Here is a 20,624-nt window from a genome sequence, read left to right on the forward strand (position 1 = left end):
CACAAAGCAAAAAATATAAAAGAGACGTAGAAAAAAATAGGAGAGAGAAAATATCTTTTATTAAAAAATTGAGGCACACAAAAAGGCTCTATCTCATGCCTCGCTAAGAAAAACAACTCTTACTCTTTGTCTTTCTCACGCGACACTAAAGAAGACACCAAAGGTCCCTTTAAATAGAGCATCATATGAGTGGAATGTTTGATTTCTACCTAAATTCAAAAATCAACACCCACTAAAAGATAAGGCTCGATGACCATTAAAGGATAAAGATACTATTCTAGAAGGAATAACTAAGTAAAATAAAGCTAGGAATAAAATTTTAGCATAAGTAGGACAAGCAATGATTCTCAACACTCCCCACAATGCTGAGCTTGTTGAACAAATCTTCAAACCTCTCGACCACCAATCCTTTCATGAAGATATCCACTAGTTGGTCCTTTATAGAAATCGGTAGCAAAACAACCACTTCATCTACAATTTTCTCTCTAATAAAGTGATAATAAATTTCAATGTACTTTGTCCTTGCATGAAACATCGGATTCCTAGCTAATCAGATTGCACTCTCATTATCACAATAAAAAGGAACAATATAGTCAATGTCCTAACCTGAATCACCATGAAATCTTGTGAGTCAAGTTGACTCCTGAACTGCAATCGCAGCCGAACAATACTTTGCCTCTGTAGAAGACAACACAATAGTAGGTTGTCTCTTACTGCACCAAAATATAATACCAGATCTGAAGCTAAAAGATTAACGAGTGGTAGACCTACGTATGTCTATATCACCAGCATAGTCTGCATCTGTAAAACCTACTAATTTGACTGAGGAATTATTAGTATATAAAATACCATAATCAATAGACTTAATAATATACCTCAGGATCTATAAAACTATGTGACTAATTTGACTGAGGAATTATTAGTATATAAAATACCATAATCAATAGACTTAATAATATACCTCAGGATCTATAAAACTATGTGAAGATGAGGCCGCCAAGGATCTGTAAAAAGCATTCTTGACATCCATCTACCGCAATGACCAATCTTTGCTAGCTGCTAAGAAAAAAGTGCTCTGACAGTAGTTAATTTTGCATCGGGTTGAAGGTCTCATCAAATAAACTTTATACTTTTGTGAAAATCCTCTTGCTACAAGCCTAGCCTTGTAGCATTCAATAGAGTCATCACTTTTCTTTCTTACCTTTTAAACCTACTTATAAGGAATAGAAGAAACACCACTAGTAAAGGAACCAATCCCAAGTCTCATTCTTCTTAAAAGCTAAAATATCTTCTTTCATGGAATCCTCTCAAACACCAATGCCTTTAGCCTCATCATATGAAGTGAGTTCTAGCTGATCAACAATAGTAGAAGCATAACAATAAGCAATATAAGAATAATCCATACTTGTCAATTGCTTTTCTTTTTCAATTACTTCTCTACAATGGTGATGGATCCTCGGGAGCTTCAGGTTCATCTTCAAGTAACTTTATGTTTTCTTTTTCTTTAACAATATGTTCATTTTTCTTGGACTTTGAGGCATGTACTCCAGATTGCATGAACTTTTATGAGTACCTGAAGTAGGCAAAGGTGAAGAAGACTCTGGCTATTGAGCTGAAGAAGATGAAGCTAAAGAAGGGGAAGACGTTTACCAATTTTTATGAAAACAAAATCCTTCTGAGATACTCGATACTCGATACTCGATACTCATTTGAAATTGATTTAAACTTACCAATTGGGAAATAGGATTCATTAGAGGATCACCAAGAAGGGACCTCATTGAAAACAATATGTCCAAAATCCTTTTTTAGCCTCATCATAGCCAAGAAACAAACACCTAATAGACTTTTTATCTCGCCTATTAAAGAATGCATCATAATTATGCACAAAGCAAACACATCCAAGCACACGAAGATGACAAATATTAGGATGCTTTCCAAACAATTTTTCACGGGCAATCATATCTTAATACTTCTCAAGGGTGTCAAATTGAGAATTTAAACTATTGTCTGCATGCATTCTATCCAAAATTTATGCTTCACATCCTTTGTTTGAATCATACTGAGGATAGTCTCAAATAGATGTCTATTCTTCTTTTCTGCCATACCATTCTGTTGAGGAATACCTAGGTAAGTAAACTATCTACGAATGTCGTAACTAATCAGATAGTTAGAGAATTTCTTTGAAATATATTCTCCACGACTATCGGTTCTTAATAAGCCAATTTCTAATTTAAAAAGATTTTCAACCAAACTTTTAAATAGGCAAAATTTATCAAACACTTCTGACTTTTTTCTAGCAAAATAAACCCAAGTGTATCGAGAAAAATCATCAAAAAAGGTAACTGCATAACTCAAATCAGTGAAAGATAGAGTACAAATCATGCTTGTGAGATTTGAATATATCAACTATAGCGGCCAAGAAGATCTTGCTTGGCTCTCTTTAAAAGGTAGCCTATGAAAGAATAATGCCCTATAATCCAATCACAATCTGTATTGCAATAGAAATTCTTTTGATTTTTAGCTCATATACATGACATTTTATTGTAAATGAAAAAGGAATTATGTTTCATCATATGCTGCATCTTATATTTATGATGAACCCTATAGATTAGGATAATGATTTTAGGGCTATGATGAGATCATGCAAGTGAGACCTAAAATCTAAAAATTCTAATCTAAAATATTTCTAATTGTTGGTATATTGAGTCGGGGATCAATGTTACCAGAAAGACTGGCACATCTTTTGTATGCTCGATGGAGAGAGTGATTGATCTCACAATCACTTATGTGGAGACACTAATACAAGGATTGTTGACCTCCTAATGAATTTTGATGAATACAAAATACTAGAGTATAATTTCCGTTATATTAACGATTTACTTGAGCATTTCAAGTATTTAACTAAGAATATTGTTAAGGATTGTCAAGGCATGTTCTCATATTTTTCGGTGGATTTATTGAAGATTTTTGAGATGAAGAAAACGGATCAGGGGCAGCCGAGACGTCTCCGGTTTGTTCCAGAGACGTCTCTGGCACGCAGAGAAGAAGCTGGGACGTCTGGAGACGTCCCCAGCACCTGCCGAGGCGTCTCGCAGGGTCGGAGTCGACTCCCGGCTTTCCAGAGTCGACTCTCTCAGAGACGGCAGAAAGGCCAATTTCAAGGGATGCGCGCGAGTCGTCTCCGAAGGACGCGGAGCCGACTCTCTCAGGGATTCCAGAGAACCTGCTTTTTCGTTGAGAAAATGTCAGAGCCGTCTCCGACGTCGCGGAGTCGTCCCCACGCATAAAGCGCAAAAATCCCGAGACGTCCCCCGAGGCATGCAAGCCGACTCTCTCAGAAAAACAGAAAAACAAGAAATCGAGCTGTTCTTCATCGGAGTCGTCCCCAGAAAGCGCCGAGTCGACTCCAACATTGTCAAAAGATTTTTTATACAGCCGAGACGTCTCTCGTTCAAGCGGAGACGTCTCCGGAATGCCTGGGACGCGACTGACACATTGTTGCAGGTTTGTTTGAAATTCTAACGGCTATATTTTTGTGTCTAACGGATCTATTGCCTGTAGAAGTATAAAAAGGAGCTTTTAAGTGCATAATAAACACTTCTCACCAACAAAACACAAGAGCATTCAAGAGAGAAGAAAGAGAAAGAGTCTCAAGGGAGTTGGTGCTTTCAAGAGGAGAAATCAAGTGCATTCAAGTCTTCTTCATCTGATTTCGTGCTCATCTACTCACTCCCACTCAGCAATCAAAGCTCGCATTCAAGCCGACGTAATCCACATCGGAAGAACCACCATCATCTACGCTTTCAACGGCAAAGAGGGTTCTTCCGGTTTTGTTGTTCTTCATCGTTTTATTTGCTTTCATAGAAGCTTTTAAATTCTTGTAAAACACTTGAACACTGTGCTTGTTCCAATCAAGGGACTTGGAACAAGGGTTAGGCGTCCCAAGCCTAGTTTAAATTGGAGGATTGTAGGGTTCGTTGTTAGCCCGGGCTAAAACAACGAGTTGGGTAGTTCACTCGAAAAACTACCGGACTGTAATCGCCGATTATAGTGAAAAATTTCCAAAGGAGTTTGGAGAGTGGATGTAGGAGCAGTGGAGGCTCCGAACCACTATAAACCTCTGTGTTTGCGATTGATTGTGCTTACCGCTTTATTTTCATTCTTGCACCTACACTTGTGTGTATAGTTTAATTAGACAAAAATTTTAAAACACCCAATTCACCCCCCTCTTGGGTGACCATCTCTGGGCAACAAGTGGTATCAGAGCGGGTGCTCTGTATATTCCTGAAGACCTAACCGTCTTTGCCAAAGATCAAGATGGCAACACCCTTCAACAATGTTCCTGCTGAGGGGCAGGCAACCAATAGACCTCCACTTTTCAATGGGACAAATTATTCCTATTGGAAAACTAGAATGAGAATTTTTGTTCAAGCACAAGATTATGCCTTGTGGAGGGTTATAATCAAAGGACCACACGAACCATCTCACACAGTTAATGGCATTCAGGTTCCCAAACCTGAGGAGGATTGGGATGAGAATGATAGTAAGATGGTTCAACTCAATGCTAGAGCCATGAATACATTGTTTTGTGCTGTAGATGTAAATGAGTTTAATAGAGTCTCCACCTGTAGTTCCGCCAAGAAAATATGGGATAGGCTTGAAGTTACCCACGAGGGTACTAATCAAGTCAAGGAGTCTAAAATGAACATTCTAGTTCACAAATATGAATTATTTAAGATGGAACCCAACGAAACTATTTCATGCATGTTCACACGCTTCACTGATATAATTAATGGTCTAAAGAATTTGGGTAAATCTTACACTAATTCAGAACTTGTGAGGAAAATTCTCAGGTCCTTGCCAAAAATTTGGAAAGCGAAGGTCACGGCGATTGTAGAAGCCAAAGACCTCAACACCTTGGCACTTGAAGAACTATTGGGCTCATTGATGACGCATGAGCTCACAATGAAGCAACATGAAGAAGATGTGCCAAAGAAGAAGACAATCGCCCTCAAGGCCACTTCAAGTAATTGTGAAGAAGAAAGCAGTGAAAGTAAAGAAGAAAGTGAAGATGAAGACTTGGGCTTAATAGTAAGGAAGTTCAAAAAATTCATAAGAAGAAAGAAGGCCTTCCCAAGAAAGAAGTTTGGAGGGAGAAATGATTGGGAAAAGGAAAAAGAAAAAGAAAGAGACCCAATCATATGTTATGATTGCAAGAGACCGGGACACATCCGCTCCGAATGCCCTCAACAGAAGAAGCACTATGGAAAGAAGAAGAAGAAGGCGTTGAAAGCGACTTGGGATGATAGTGACACATCCTCCTCCGAGGAAGAGAAGGAAGAGACCGCCAACTTGTGTTTCATGGCATTCGACGACGATGAGGTATGTCAAAGCTCAACTACAGATTTTACTTTAGAAGAATTATATGAAGCTTTCCAAGAACTCATGAATGATTGTAGTATGTTAGGAGTAAAAAATAAAGAACTAAAGGCCTCCAATCAAAAACTGAAGGATGACATTAAAAACCTATTGATGGAAAAGGAGAGCTATGAAAATGATAGCATTATTGACCTAAAGGACAAAATTTCAGAACTTAGCATTGAGTATGAAACGGCAAAAACACTTATTAAGGAATTAAATCTAAGAGTCAAATTCCTACTCAATAGTAATACTTCACTTGCACAAAATGTCGAATCTCTTAAAAATGATAAGGAAGAATTAGCTAAAGAAAATTTGGACCTTAAGAATGAGCTACACAAGTATAAACCAATTGTGCAGAAATTTACACATAGCTCAGAAAAATTAAATCTTATTCTATCCAATCAAAAAGCTGTTTTTAACAAAGCTGGATTAGGATACAAAACTAGCAAACAACAAAAATATCTAAAGAACTTTTTTGTAAAAGCAAAAGATGTCAAAACTGAAAAACCTACATGCTTTTATTGTGAGAAAAGTGGACATAAAGCTTATTCTTGCATTCAAAGAAAGATTCAAACTAATAAGAACACATTTATAAAGGGTAAAAACACAACCAAAATGTGGGTTCCTAAGGGAACCAACTACACTAACCAAGAAGGACCCAAGAAAACTTGGGTACCTAAGAGCTTCACATGATTATTTTGCAGCTATGCCTTGCAGCCGGGAGCAAAAAGAGAATGTGGTATCTTGATAGCGGTTGCTCAAGGCATATGACCAGTGACAAGAGCCTCTTCGTCACCTTGAAATCAAAAGAAGGAGGAGTAGTCACATTTGGAGACAATGCTAAAGGTCAAATCATTGGCGTTGGTAAAATCTCCATATCACCCTCCTCATTTATTGACAATGTATTGTTAGTTAATGGATTAAAACATAACTTATTAAGTATAAGTCAATTCTGTGACAAGGGCTTTAAAGTGTCATTTGAATCTTCCCTATGCATAATTAGTAGTCCAATTGACAATGAGATCATACTTATGGGACATAGGCTTGGAAATATTTACATGGTAGATCTTGATGATCTCACCATGAAAGATGGCCAATGTCTTGTAGCCATGGATGCCAAGGTCAATGAGACTAGCTGGTTATGGCATCGTAGGTTAGGACATGCTAGCATGGATTTAATTTCTAAATTGATTACAAAAGATCTAGTTAAAGGACTACCAAAAATAGATTTTGAAAAGAACAAAATTTGTGCTGCATGTCAACTAGGGAAACAAACAAGAAACTCTTTCAAACCTAAGAACATAGTCTCAACATCAAAACCCTTAGAGCTAATTCACATGGATTTATTTGGACCCACTAGAACTGCTAGTCTAGGGGGTAAAAAGTTTGGTCTTGTAATTGTTGATGACTTTTGACGTTTTACATGGGTTTCATTTCTTGCCCACAAAGATGAGTCCTTTCCCGCTTTTATCAAGTTTCATAATAGGATTTCAAATGAACTTAACCTTAAACTAAAAGCAATTAGGAGTGATCATGGTACCGAGTTTGAAAATCAGCATTTTGAAAAGTTTTGTGAAGAAAACGGTATCAATCACAATTTTTCTGCCCCTAGGACACCCCAACAAAATGGGGTGGTAGAAAGGAAGAATCGCACACTAGCAGATATGGCTCGCACCATGTTGTGCGAATCGGATCTACCGAAGTATTTTTGGGCTGAAGCAATCAATACTGCCTGCCACATCTTAAACCGTGCTTTAGTTAGATCTATCTTAAAGAAAACACCCTATGAGTTGTTGAAAAATAAGAAGCCCAATATAAGTTATTTTCATGTTTTCGGTTGTCGCTGCTTTATTTTAAACAATGGAAAGGACAATCTAAGTAAGTTTAGTGCTAAATCAGATGAGGGGATCTTTTTAGGTTATTCCTCATCTAGTAGAGCATACAGGGTCTTCAACAAGAGAACTCTTGTTGTTGAAGAATCCATTCATGTTGTTTTTGATGAAGCTAATGGAGACTCTTCTAGAAAAGAAGAAGATAGTGATGCAGGTATACTTGAAGACAGAATGAAGGAGTTCTCCATACAAGACAAACAACATGAGGATGAAATCAAAGAAGATACAATTCAGCAAGATGAAGAAGATCAACCCCCAGCAAGAAATCAAGATCTTCCGAGGGAATGGAGGTATGCACATGGTCATCCAAGGGATCTAATCCTTGGTGACCCTTCACAAGGGGTAAGGACAAGATCCTCTTTAAGAAACACTAGTAATTATCTTGCATTCGTTTCACAGATAGAGCCTAAATCACTAGAAGAAGCCGAAAAAGATGAAAATTGGATAAATGCTATGCAAGAGGAATTAAACCAATTTGAAAGAAATCAAGTTTGGACTCTAATGAAAAGACCCCCTAATGTTTCAATTATAGGCACCAAGTGGGTATATAGAAATAAACTAGATGAAGATGGAATAGTAATAAGAAACAAAGCTAGGTTGGTAGCCAAAGGCTACAATTAGGAGGAAGGCATAGATTTTGATGAAACTTTTGCTCCTGTTGCCAGGTTAGAGGCTATTAGACTACTTTTGGCATATGCATGCTTCATGGATTTCAAACTCTATCAAATGGATGTAAAAAGTGCATTTTTAAATGGTTACATAATGGAGAAAGTTTATGTAGAACAATCTCCAGGTTTTGAAAACCACTTGCATCCAGATTATGTTTTTAAATTGCATAAAGCGTTATATGGACTTAAGCAAGCCCCTAGGGCGTGGTATGAAAGATTAAGTAATTTTCTAATTGAAAATGAGTTTAAAAGAGGAAATGTAGACAAAATACTCTTCATTAAAAGAAAAGGAAATGACTTATTGCTTGTGCAAATTTATGTGGATGATATAATTTTTGGTGCTACTAATGATAGTCTTTGTCAAGAGTTTGCTAAGCTTATGCAGGGAGAATTCGAAATGAGCATAATGGGTGAGCTCAACTTCTTCCTTGGGCTACAAATAAAACAATCAGAGGAAGGCATCTTCATCAGTCAGTCCAAATACATCAAGAAAATGTTGGAGAAGTTCAAGATGAAGGATGCAAAGGAAATCAGCACACCCATGGGCTCAAGTTGCAAACTTGACAAAGATGAAAAGGGTAAATGTGTAGACTGCAAATTGTACAGAGGTATGATAGGGTCTTTACTTTACCTTACTGCTAGTAGACCAGACATATTATTCATTGTTTGCATGTGTGCTAGATACCAAGCATGTCCTAAGGAATCACACTTACAAGCTGTTAAAAGAATATTCAAATACCTAGTAGGGACATCTAATGCAGGTTTATGGTATTCTAAACAATCTGATTTAAATTTAATTGCTTATTCCGATGCTGATTTTGCCGGGTGCAAACTCGACAGAAAAAGCACAAGTGGTACCTGTCAATTCTTGGGTGCTAATTTGGTTTCTTGGTTTAGCAAGAAACAGAATTCGGTTGCCTTGTCCACAGCTGAGGCTGAGTATATTGCAGCCGGAAGCTGTTGTGCCCAAGTTCTTTGGATTAAGCAACAACTTGAAGATTTTGGTATCAAAATGAACAATATTCCAATTAGATGTGATAATACAAGTGCAATCAATTTAACAAAAAATTCTGTCCAACACTCTAAATCAAAACACATAGAGATTAGGCATCACTTTATAAAAGATCATGTGTTGAAAAATGATGTATTGATTGAGTATGTATGCACTAAAAATCAATTGGCCGATATCTTTACAAAGCCCCTTTGTAAAGATAGGTTCAATTTTTTAAGGAATGCCTTGTGCTTGTATGATCCTAGCAAGTAGATTGAACTTATAATGCAAGCATGATTTGACTTCAATACTATAACTTAAATGATTTAACTCCTCAAACATATGCAATGCTTTGTATGCTCTAGAGATACATATGAATATTACTCAAACTATTAATACACTTCAAGGTCACATATAGCAAACCTAGTGCCTAATGGGTGAAAATATGAATCTATCAAATTAGATGACGAATTGTTTGACTTTCCGGAGGATAGTTATCCCCCTTGGACTCTTCATAGAGGTATTTTCAGAGCCTATTCCATAGGCATTCGAAATTTGGTCAAACATTCCTCATTTCAATATTGATAATTCAAAAATCATTGTCAAGCTTTTATAGGATGCATCATTAAGGGGAAGGATCACAAGCAAGGACACTTTATATTCGCCAAAAGAAATTAAACTGATCATTGAGGTTGAATAAAACGAATTGGGAAAAGATTGGAAACGTTCTGAATTTTTTTTTTTTTTTGGTGCCGGAGACGTCTCTGGCAAATCGCAGAGACGTCCCCCCGGCGAGACGTCTCGCATTAGTCGTGGAGACGTCCCGGGGATAGAATGAATGTTTTTTTTTAATATAGGGCCGAAACAGCTCGAGCCGTCCCGAGCTGCTTTCCATCGTCCCCATTGAAACCCTAAACCCTAGCATCCATCTTCTCTCCACCACAAATCGAACCAAAATCACTGCCCATTTTCCTAGATTTCCGATCAATGGCACCTAAGAAAGCTAGGCGTAGTGGTGGGAAGCGTCCTAGGGTGGCGAACGACGAGGAACGGAGGGAAGAGCGCTCCGCGCCATCTCCTCCGGTTGCTCCGCCAACCGTGACTCCCTCCTGTGCGAATCGCACAGTAACAACAGGTAGGCACATAGACTTTCAGTTCTTAGCGAGTGAGGGGTTCTCTATTGGAGAGAGACTCCGTGCCCAAGGTTGGGAACACCTATGTTCCCTAAACATCCCTACCTATCCTGGTCTAATGAGAGAAATTTTTAGTAATTTGGCTTTAGAGAGCTCGGGGTACATCGGGTATGTCCGAGGCACAATGGTAGAAGTCAATGAGGATATTTTATCTAGTCTATTGCAAATACCTAAGTACGGTGAGGCTCCGACCTTACATCCCCAAAGGGAAATTGCCTTAAACCTAATTCTAGGTAGAGAGAACTGCGGTCCTCTTGACATAGTTAAGTCCCAAGACCTCAATGCTGAAATGAGATTGCTTTTGAGCATAATCAACAGGGTCTTGTTCCCAAAAACCGGTCGCTTCGACTTTGTTTCGGAGCGAAATTTGGCCATTACGCACCACATTCTGTTAGGTATTCCCCTAAATCTTTCTAGGCTCATGTTGAACTACATCTCAATTTGTCATAGATACTCCAGATTCAGCATACCTTATGGGATGGTCTTTATCCTACTTTTCAAGCATTTTAAGGTTCCTATCCCTGAAAATGAGCCAGAAAAACCCTTGAGAAACACTGACTTCTATAACGAGAGCACACTACATAGGATGGAATTTCACAAGAAAGACGGGTCTTGGGTTAAGGTTTGTAAAAGAAAATCCCAAACTGTGGAGCCTGAGATCCATCATCAGGAGCCTGTCCACCTCTCTCCTCCACATAGCCCTATACCCTTTACTGATCATATGGAGAGCTTTCCTTTTCCTGATGTACCTTCCAGCTCTGCTGGACCATCCACTTCCATGCCTCCTCCTCCAGTCTGTGGATCGACTCTCTTGTCAGATGAGCAGATGCACACCCTAGCATCCATGGTGTGCCAACAATTGTTAGATGTATGCCCTAGAAGCCAATCTGGCTGACACATTGTTAATTCTAGGGACATAATTTTGTACTTGACTATTTATTATTGGATAAATAAAAGACATCTTTTCATTCATATTATTTATGTGTCTATGAATCGTCCAAGAAATTAATAAGATGATGATACATATTCTCAAGAGTTGAGAATTTGAGCCATGTATCATTGGTGATTAATTTCTAAATGCTCCTGATCAATGGATCATCATGAGGACGGTGATCGATCCGATCAGTGCACAGATCACTTTCCTTCTGGATGGACGAGACTTGAGTCCACAGTGTGGGGACACTGAAGTGATAGTGCAGGTGCTTGTTAGAGAATAAGGGTACTGAGCGTGACCAAGACAAGAAGTCACTTGGATGTCTATCCACTCGTCAGTGACTTGCTTGATGTTGCAGTAGTGTGACTGGTCCTTTGACCTGCGGTGCTTTGGCTACTCATAGTGAGGTTATTGTAGTTTGACTGCACACATACATGGTCTCTAGCCATATGGGTCCATGCAGTGTAGATTGGCTGCAGTAGGTTCACTGTAGGAGTAGGGTATGCACCTACAAGGAATCTATCGACCTTGATAGAAGAGGAGTGATCCTATGTGATTTGTTAGACTAAGTTCTAAAACCTTGGCCAGGGCAGTAATATAAAGTGGAGAAAAAGTTTTCCACTATCGAACTCGAGTCGAATAAATCTTGACATATGACAGACGATGGGGTTTGACGAGTTGTCCATGACCTCCGTCCTGTAGGGATCCACGATAGTAGGACTGTATCACACGTTAACTGCACCTAGAGGTTCATCATTCTATTCTGCTGGGTAGCCACTACATGCTGTTAGGTGTCACTGGTGGATGGTGGGACTCACAGGGATTATCTCGATGATCGATAAACCCTAATGAGTTGAGCTGGAATCGTTCCAACCCATTGAAAGAAGTTTTCAATGATATAGTGATAGAGATCACAATATATCTCACTACCAGTCAGAATAGAATCTATGGGGTCACACACACTAGAAGTATTGACCGATCCGATGGTTGAAAAGTGATTATGAATCACGAGTAATCAATTCGATTGATAAGAAGTTGAAGAAGGAAAGGGAATTAATTAATTGGACTTGAAACAAGAGTCCCACTTCGAGTAGGATTCCTAGAGTCCTAATTGGATTAGGACTGAGAATCCTAGTTGGAGTAGGACTGGGATTCCTACTTGGAATAGGATTCCTGCAATCCTAATGAGATTAGGAGTTTTGAATCAAAATTGGATTCCTACTTGGAGTAGGATTCCTAGAGTCCTAATCGGATTAGGACTTTGGATTCAAATAGAGTCCTAATTGGATTAGGACTAAAATTAAATATGTCCTAATTTGGATTAGGATTTCTTAAGTCACAATTAATTATTAATCTAATGAATCAATAAGACTCCTAATTGGATTAGGATTGAAGAGTTCAATTGAGTCAAAATTGATTTAAGTTCTAATTGGATTAGGACTTACCTAGATTGGATCCTAATTGGTTCACCCTTGAGCTAAGCCTAATTGGATTAGGGCTTGACCACATTAGGGCATTTCAAACCCTACTTAATGTGGATTAGGTTTACCATGAGGAGGGGAATATGCCCCCCCCCTTTCCATGTGGAGAAGGGAGAAGAGAGAGGGGCCGGCGCCCCCTCCTAGGAAAGTAGTCTAGGGCTCCTAAGTTGTAGGAGCCCTGGATGCTATAAAAGGAGGTGAAAGAAGGGGCTACGCCCTAAGCTTGAATCCTCCTCTCCTTGCTGCCGCCACCCTCTCCCTTTCCTTGGTTCAGCCGCCAACAAGAAGGAGAAAAGAAGAGAGCCTTGTCCGCCTCCTCTTCCTCCAATCCTTCTTCCAACGCAGGGAAAAGAAAGAAGGCTGCAGAAGCTGTGTTCTTCTTCCTTGAGTTCCTTCTTCCTCTTCCTCCTCTCAAGCACAATCAAGGGTTGATTGAAAGAGAGGAGATCAGCCATCAAAAGAAGTCTTTGCAAGGGAGCTAGCACCCCGGGAAGACAAGAGAGCTTTGATCGGATCACTGCTTCGTGTGGATACCCGTAGAGGCCGGACACTTGAACGGCTTCAAGCGAACCTTCATCCTAGACCACGAACTTCAGTTTGCGGTGATCATCTACCCGCACAAGGTGAAGATCTGATCTTCTAATGTATTTAAAAGTTTTAATTCTTATCTAACTACGAACGGTTCATGAAACAACGTTCATGCGATGAACGTCGATCCCGCTTATGCCGATTCCGCTGCCATCTGAATTTTTTTGAAATATCAGCGGCATGGGCTGGTTCCCAACACAAATAAGGGAAGAAATGAGATCAGTGGTTTCTGTTGAGATAGCTCCCATCTGCACTTCACATGAAGCACTCTTAGAAGAGTTGAAAGAGATCAGAACTCAAATGGAAGCTATAGGGTCAGAATTGGTTTGTGTGGCATCAAACCAAACTAGAAGATCATGTGAGATACAAGCTGAATTGAAGATCATATCGGATAGTCTTCAAAAGCTGACGAGCCCTAAAGGCAATTTGGGCAGTGTGGCTGCCCAGCTTAGAGGGAGGATTGATAGGGCAACCCATGAAATTGAAGCATTAGTGACAGCACTCAATCAGTCTCAGGGAGATAACTTTAGAAGTTTAATGGATGCAATAAATAGGTTTGTGGAGGCTGCTGCTGCGGCTATTGAGCGTGCTCGCCGGTGAGACACATTTTGTGGACATCTAGGGTTCATCTTTTTGTAAAGCCCTAGGCTTATATGAAACTCTTTCTTTTGTGTTTGCAATCAATCCTTGTAAGGGCATCAAATGTTGTAATACTATATGAATGCCATATCCCTTCTTTTTGAATCTTGGAGTATGTTTCTAATATTGTGATGTGCCATGGAAATCTCATAATATACCTTGAATGTTCAAAATTGACAATGTGCAACCATTTCACTATTTTGCCAACTTGACAATGCATATGAAACAGGGGGAGCACAACTTGTAATAATTAAGTTTAAATGGTCTGAAATGAATTCCAAAACAAAGGGGGAGTAAAATTCACCTTCCCAAATCATTGAATGTTTCATGTTAATATGAATGCTGAATTCTAATATGCAAATCTGAAAAAGGAAGTAGAACCATTCAAATAGGCATCGTGTTTTGGGGGAATAGGCCAAATTTGTCCCCTTCATTGTTGATGACAAAAAGGGGGAGTAGTATGAAATTGGAATGCAAAATGCAAAATGAAAAGATAAAATTAAAGAATATTGACTTAAAGACAATTGTCCTTCTGGAAAAGAAAGGGGGAGTCAAAAGTATTTGGCTTTTGATTGTCTTTACCATCAATATTTCATCGATTTACACTTTAACTTGATTCAAATCTAAAAGTGATAGATGATATGCCAAAATTGCTCAAAGAGCTACTAAGATCAATGCTTATGCATAAGGATAGAACTGACAGTTGACTATAGTGATTTATGCATACTGTATCTAGCTCTAACCAAAACACAATACTTGTACATCTGATCAAATATTGTGTATATGTTTAATTTTAAATTTTGCATATACTCAGTATTTTGTCATCATCAAAAAGGGGGAGATTGTTGACCTCCTAATGAATTTTGATGAATACAAAATACTAGAGTATAATTCCCGTTATATTAACGATTTACTTGAGCATTTCAGGTGTTTAACTAAGAATATTGTTAAGGATTGTCAAGGCATGTTCCCATATTTTTCGGTGGATTTATTGAAGATTTTTGAGATGAAGAAAACGGATCAGGGGCAGCCGAGACGTCTCCGGTTTGTTCCAGAGACGTCTCTGGCATGCAAAGAAGAAGCTGGGACGTCTGGAGACGTCCCCAGCACCTGCCGAGGCGTCTTGCAGGGTCGGAGTCGACTCCCGGCTTTTCAGAGTCGACTCTCTCAGAGACGGCAGAAAGGCCGATTTCAAGGGATGCGCGCGAGTCGTCTCCGAAGGACGCGGAGCCGACTCTCTCAGGGATTCCAGAGAACCTGCTTTTTCGTTGAGAAAACGTCGGAGCCGTCTCCGACGTCGCGGAGTCGTCCCCACGCATAAAGCGCAAAAATCCCGAGACGTCCCCCGAGGCATGCGAGCCGACTCTCTCAGAAAAATAGAAAAACAAGAAATCGAGCTGTTCTTCATCGGAGTCGTCCCCAGAAAGTGCCGAGTCGACTCCAACATTGTCAAAAGATTTTTTATACAGCCGAGACGTCTCTCGTTCAAGCGGAGACGTTTCCGGAATGCCTGGGATGTGACTGACACATTTTTGCAGGTTTGTTTGAAATTCTAACGGCTATATTTTTGTGTCTAACGGATCTATTGCCTGTAGAAGTATAAAAAGGAGCTTTTAAGTGCATAACAAACACTTCTCACCAACAAAACACAAGAGCATTCAAGAGAGAAGAAAGAGAAAGAGTCTCAAGGGAGTTGGTACTTTCAAGAGGAGAAATCAAGTGCATTCAAGTCTTCTTCATCTGATTTCGTGCTCATCTACTCACTCCCACTCGGCAATCAAAGCTCGCATTCAAGCCGACATAATCCACATTGGAAGAACCACCATCATCTACGCTTTCAACGGCAAAGAGGGTTCTTCCGGTTTTGTTGTTCTTCATCGTTTTATTTGCTTTCATAGAAGCTTTTAAATTCTTGTAAAACACTTGAACACTGTGCTTGTTCCAGTTAAGGGACTTGGAACAAGGGTTAGGCGTCCCAAGCCTAGTTTAAATTGGGAGATTGTAGGGTTCGTTGTTAGCCCGGGCTAAAACAACGAGTTGGGTAGTTCACTCGAAAAACTACCGGACTGTAATCGCCGATTATAGTGGAAAATTCCCAAAGGAGTTTGGGGAGTGGATGTAGGAGCAGTGGAGGCTCCAAACCACTATAAACCTCTGTGTTTGCGATTGATTGTGCTTACCGCTTTATTTTCATTCTTGCACCTACACTTGTGTGTATAGTTTAATTAGACAAAAATTTTAAAATACCCAATTCACCCCCCTCTTGTGTGACCATCTCTGGGCAACAAGGATCTGGGTGCTCATTAGAAAAAATGAGTTTACTGAATTGATCTGCCAAGAGAATATCTTATGGAGTCTTACTTACATGTCAAAAGATGATTCTCTTAGTGGGAGTTGTGCAACTGATCCTTTAATTTGAGACCACCATGGTATCTTATGCACATGAATCCATATTTTGGTTTATACTCATTCATGACTAATTCATGACTAAAGTCATGTACGAGATCTTCTAGATATGGTGGATTGCGTATGAAGGTTGTGAGTAGGTCAACAAAGAATCAATTACTTCTAGTAAGAGAAGATCGAATCCTATTTACTTTAATTGTATGATAATTCAGGAAGTCTTTGATCAAAGCAGAATAAAAATTAAAAAATATTTCTAATGTTTCATTATTCAAATTATCATTAGAATATTAAGAGAAACATGAATATGTAATTGAGTTTGACATAGATCCATACTTATATACATATTCGGGATGCAGTTTGATTGAAGGATTAAATTGCACGGTAACTTGCCACTGAAGGGTATATTTAGTATTTTCACCAAATTTTATATCTTTCGGATAGACATGATACGTTGCTAGACGTCAATCTTGTCTTGAAGATTTGATCAAATTAAAAAATTTAATTCGATCGCCAATTAGAAAAGGTTCTAATTGTTAAGCTCAAGTTTGCATAGTTTAGACCTAAATCGATTAGAAGAGTTCCAATCAAATCAGATCAACTTGTACCCGAACCTGCTGGCTAGCTATGGGACCCAATGGGTCACACACAAGAGAACTGATCAAGAATCTAATTAGATTAGATCATGTTTGCAGAATGAACATGCTAGCACGTGTTGCAAACTCTAGCTCCTAATTTGAATTGGATTCGAATTTGATTCTTGATTTGGATTGATCTAATTAAATTGGATTTTTAATTAGATCATATCTTATTTTGGGTTAGCCAAGATTTGGCACCTAATTGGCTTGGTTTGAACCCAATTGGATTGGGTTTGATGGCGCCATAATTGGATAAGGATGAAGAGTCTATTTGGTTAAGGACTCTTGTCCATATAACTTCCCCCTCTTATCCTCACGCCCAAGATGAATGAGGCGCCATCTTTTGTGGCCTTTGGATCACCATCAGCCATTGGATGAAGGGATAAAGATGAGAGGCGCCTCTTCCCCATTTTTTAGGCATGAGGGGCGTGTGGGTGTGTGTGTGGCGTGTGAGGGTTGGCGCCTCTTGATGAGGCGCCTCTTGCTTCATGAAGAGATGGCGCCTCTTGATGAGGCGCCTCTTCCTTCATGAAGCGTGTAAGGATGCATCTTTTGATGCATCTTTTGGTGATGCATCCTCACGCCAAGTGCAACCCCTTGCCAACTATTTATAGTTGGCATTCTTGTGGTTCTACACAATCAATCCAATCCCTTCATTCTTACATCTTTCTCCAAGGTTGTTCTAAATTAAGACAAAAAGTCTTCTTTAGGACAAAAGGCTTAGAAGGTATTGCCCAAGGTGACAAGCCAAGAGGGGGGGTGAATTGGGTTTTCTAAAAATTATGTTCCCTAATTTTTACTTTGAATTGAATGCAGCGGAATGATAAGATGTTATTTACTTAAGCTCTAGGCAATTAGAAGTAAAGTAGTGGAAAATTAAGCTAGAGCAATTATACTATGGCTTTAGGGTGCAATTGATCTAAAATTAACTTATAGTTGTATGATTAATTTTAATCTATGTGTATGGTAAGAATGGAGAGGAAGCTAAGCAAATTCTAAACAATCACTTAGAACTCTATAGAAAATAAAGCTAGAGATACTACACAATCAAGTATGAATGTAAGGCATGAAATACAAAAGATAAGGCATCACAAACACAAAGATGTATAGTGGTTCGGTGCACCCCAGCACCTACATCCACTCCCCAAGACCTCTTGGAAATTTCACTATAATCCCTAAGATTACAGCCGGTTGTTTTACAAGCTCACAACCCAACTTGTTGTTTTGCGAGATCACAACGAACTCGGTCGGTTTTCACAGGCTCACCGACTAGAACCAACCGATTGTTTTTCCGGGTTCACAATCAAACTCAGTTGGTTTTTCCAAAGGCTCACCAACCACAACCTTACAACAATTGTTTTCCGGGTTCACAATCAATCCAGTTGGTTTTCCCAAAGGCTCACCAACCACAACCTTACAACGTTGGTTTTTCCTTCGGCTCACCAACAAACCTTAACCCTTTGATTCAATCCCTTGATTGAATCAAGTTACAAGATATTAGAACAAGAATTTAAAACAAATACAAGCTTCTTAGCTAAGCAAATATAGCAATGTAAACAAGTAGAGTAAAGAGAAGCCCTCAAACAAGTTTTGAAGATGAAGGAACTTGGCTTCTTCTTTTCTCGACCCTCTTCTGATTTGGCACGAGGTAGAGGATCACTGAGGCAGCGCACAGTTGGAGAAGAAGCTTTGGGATTCACTTGGATGCTCTTTTTCTCTCTATTTTGCTTTGAATGTCCCTTTTGTGCTTTTGGGAGATTTTTCTTTGAGATCTCTTTCCTAAGTATTCTCTCCCACTTCCATAACTTCTTCCCTAGCTCTCCTCTTGATTTTATAGCTTTGGATGGCTTGGGAACAATAATCTAGCCGTTAGAGACAAAAATAGAGCCGTTGGAGTCAAGAAAAAACTAGCCGTTACGCCTCCCAGCGTGCTGGAGTCGACTCGGCTGAAGTAGGAGTCGACTCGGCTGAAACAAGAGTCGATTTGTGAATAGTAGTCTGTCGGCACTGTAGCTGGGAGTCGACTCCGCACTGTAGCACTGAAGTAGGAGTCGACTCGAGTATTGTAGCACTGAAGTAGGAGTTGACTCGAGCACTGTAGCGCTGAAGTTGGAGTCGACTCGAGCACTGTAGCGCTGAAAATCAACTCTCTGTCTTTTTGTCTGTTCTCAGTCGAAGTCGACTCGCAGAGTCCCGGAGTCGACTCGAGCACTGTTCCTTGAAACTCCAGAGTGCCAGAGTCGACTCTGAACTTCCAGGAGTCGACTCGAGGACTATTCTTTTGAATCTTTCTTTGAATTTGCTCCTCCAACTTGAATCCTTTGAACTTGAAACTTGGGCCAATAAAGTGTAGCTTTCTTCCAACTTTTCTTGAGAGCTTTTGAGGCCTTCTTGTATTTTTCCAACTTGCTATGTTCCTTGCAAAACAAATTATCTTTCTTCTTGCAACACAAACATTGGTATTTATACTTCAAGGTTTTGTGATCTTCAAAATCAATCTTTGGATCATCAGTCTCCCCCTTTTTGATGATGACAAAACTTGGAGTATATGCAATATAAAATATATTGTGTTCTAGAAGTAATGCATAGCTAAGTTGTTTGAAGTAGAAAATATATATCTTTAAAATATACTTCATGATAATGCTTTAGATTTAATCAACTTAACATAATCAACACATAAAGTATTATGAGCATATACTTAGATATTTCTCCCCCTTTTTGACAACATCAAAAAGATAGTGAAACATTAAGCACAAAGATAAGAATACTCAAATATTTCTTTTTCTTATTGTACTCTGATTTGCATGTCAAATTATTGCAAGAATATGAATCATATAACTCAAGGCAATAATGTTAGAAAAAGATTAATGAGCATAGACCAGAGCCAATTAAGATAATTTCAGAGCAGAACACATCGAATGTGATTTCAAAGATAGTTTTCAAATCAGGTGTAGGTGGAATCTTTCTTAAGTTAATTCAAGAAGTACCACAAATGATATTCAAAGAAAGCACGAATGAAAATCCAACCTTCCTCTTTTTTTGAAAGATCTTTAATAACAATTATAAAGGCTTGTTCATTTAAGATCTTTTGCCCAATATATTAAATATATAGCAAGATGAGAGCAATCTAATCAATTTTTTGGAGTATAATATCAAAACTTTTATACTCGAAAAATATAACATTATGTTGGATCATTAATTCTTAATGACTTCAAAGTTCTTTTATGATATAAAAATATTATGGTACAAACACCAAAATATAAATTCATGCAATTTATGATATATCTTAAAGCATACATAAAATTCAAAGCTTTCAAGGTTCTTTTAGAGCTCTTTTAAAGGCTTTCTTTTACTCCGTTAAAGAGAAAAACATCAAAATCAATTAAAAGGAATTGACATATGATAGAAACTCTAAAGTGCAAGCCAATAAGAACTCATTAGTGAATTCCAAAATAGATATATTGTCAAAATAGCTTATTTGCCAATTAGGTGCATTTTAAAATCTATAAATTTATCACATGTAGTAGTTACTTTAAGTTTGTATTCATAAAAGATACTCAAGTAAATTTAGTTTAACACATTATTCTCCCCCTCTTTCATTAAACTAGAGGCTCTTAAGATCAACTGTTTGAATTGTAATTTGGTATATGATTAATGCATAAGATATACTAACCAAATAACAAGCCTCAGGGTGTATCATAAAGATTTTCAGATTTAAATTTCAGATGATACATATTGGAGAGTATTAGGATCACTTCTCATTTAGTGTTCTTTCT

The sequence above is a fragment of the Phoenix dactylifera genome, unplaced genomic scaffold, assembly GCF_009389715.1.
Source record: "Phoenix dactylifera cultivar Barhee BC4 unplaced genomic scaffold, palm_55x_up_171113_PBpolish2nd_filt_p 001076F, whole genome shotgun sequence".
NCBI classification, from domain to species: domain Eukaryota; kingdom Viridiplantae; phylum Streptophyta; class Magnoliopsida; order Arecales; family Arecaceae; genus Phoenix; species Phoenix dactylifera.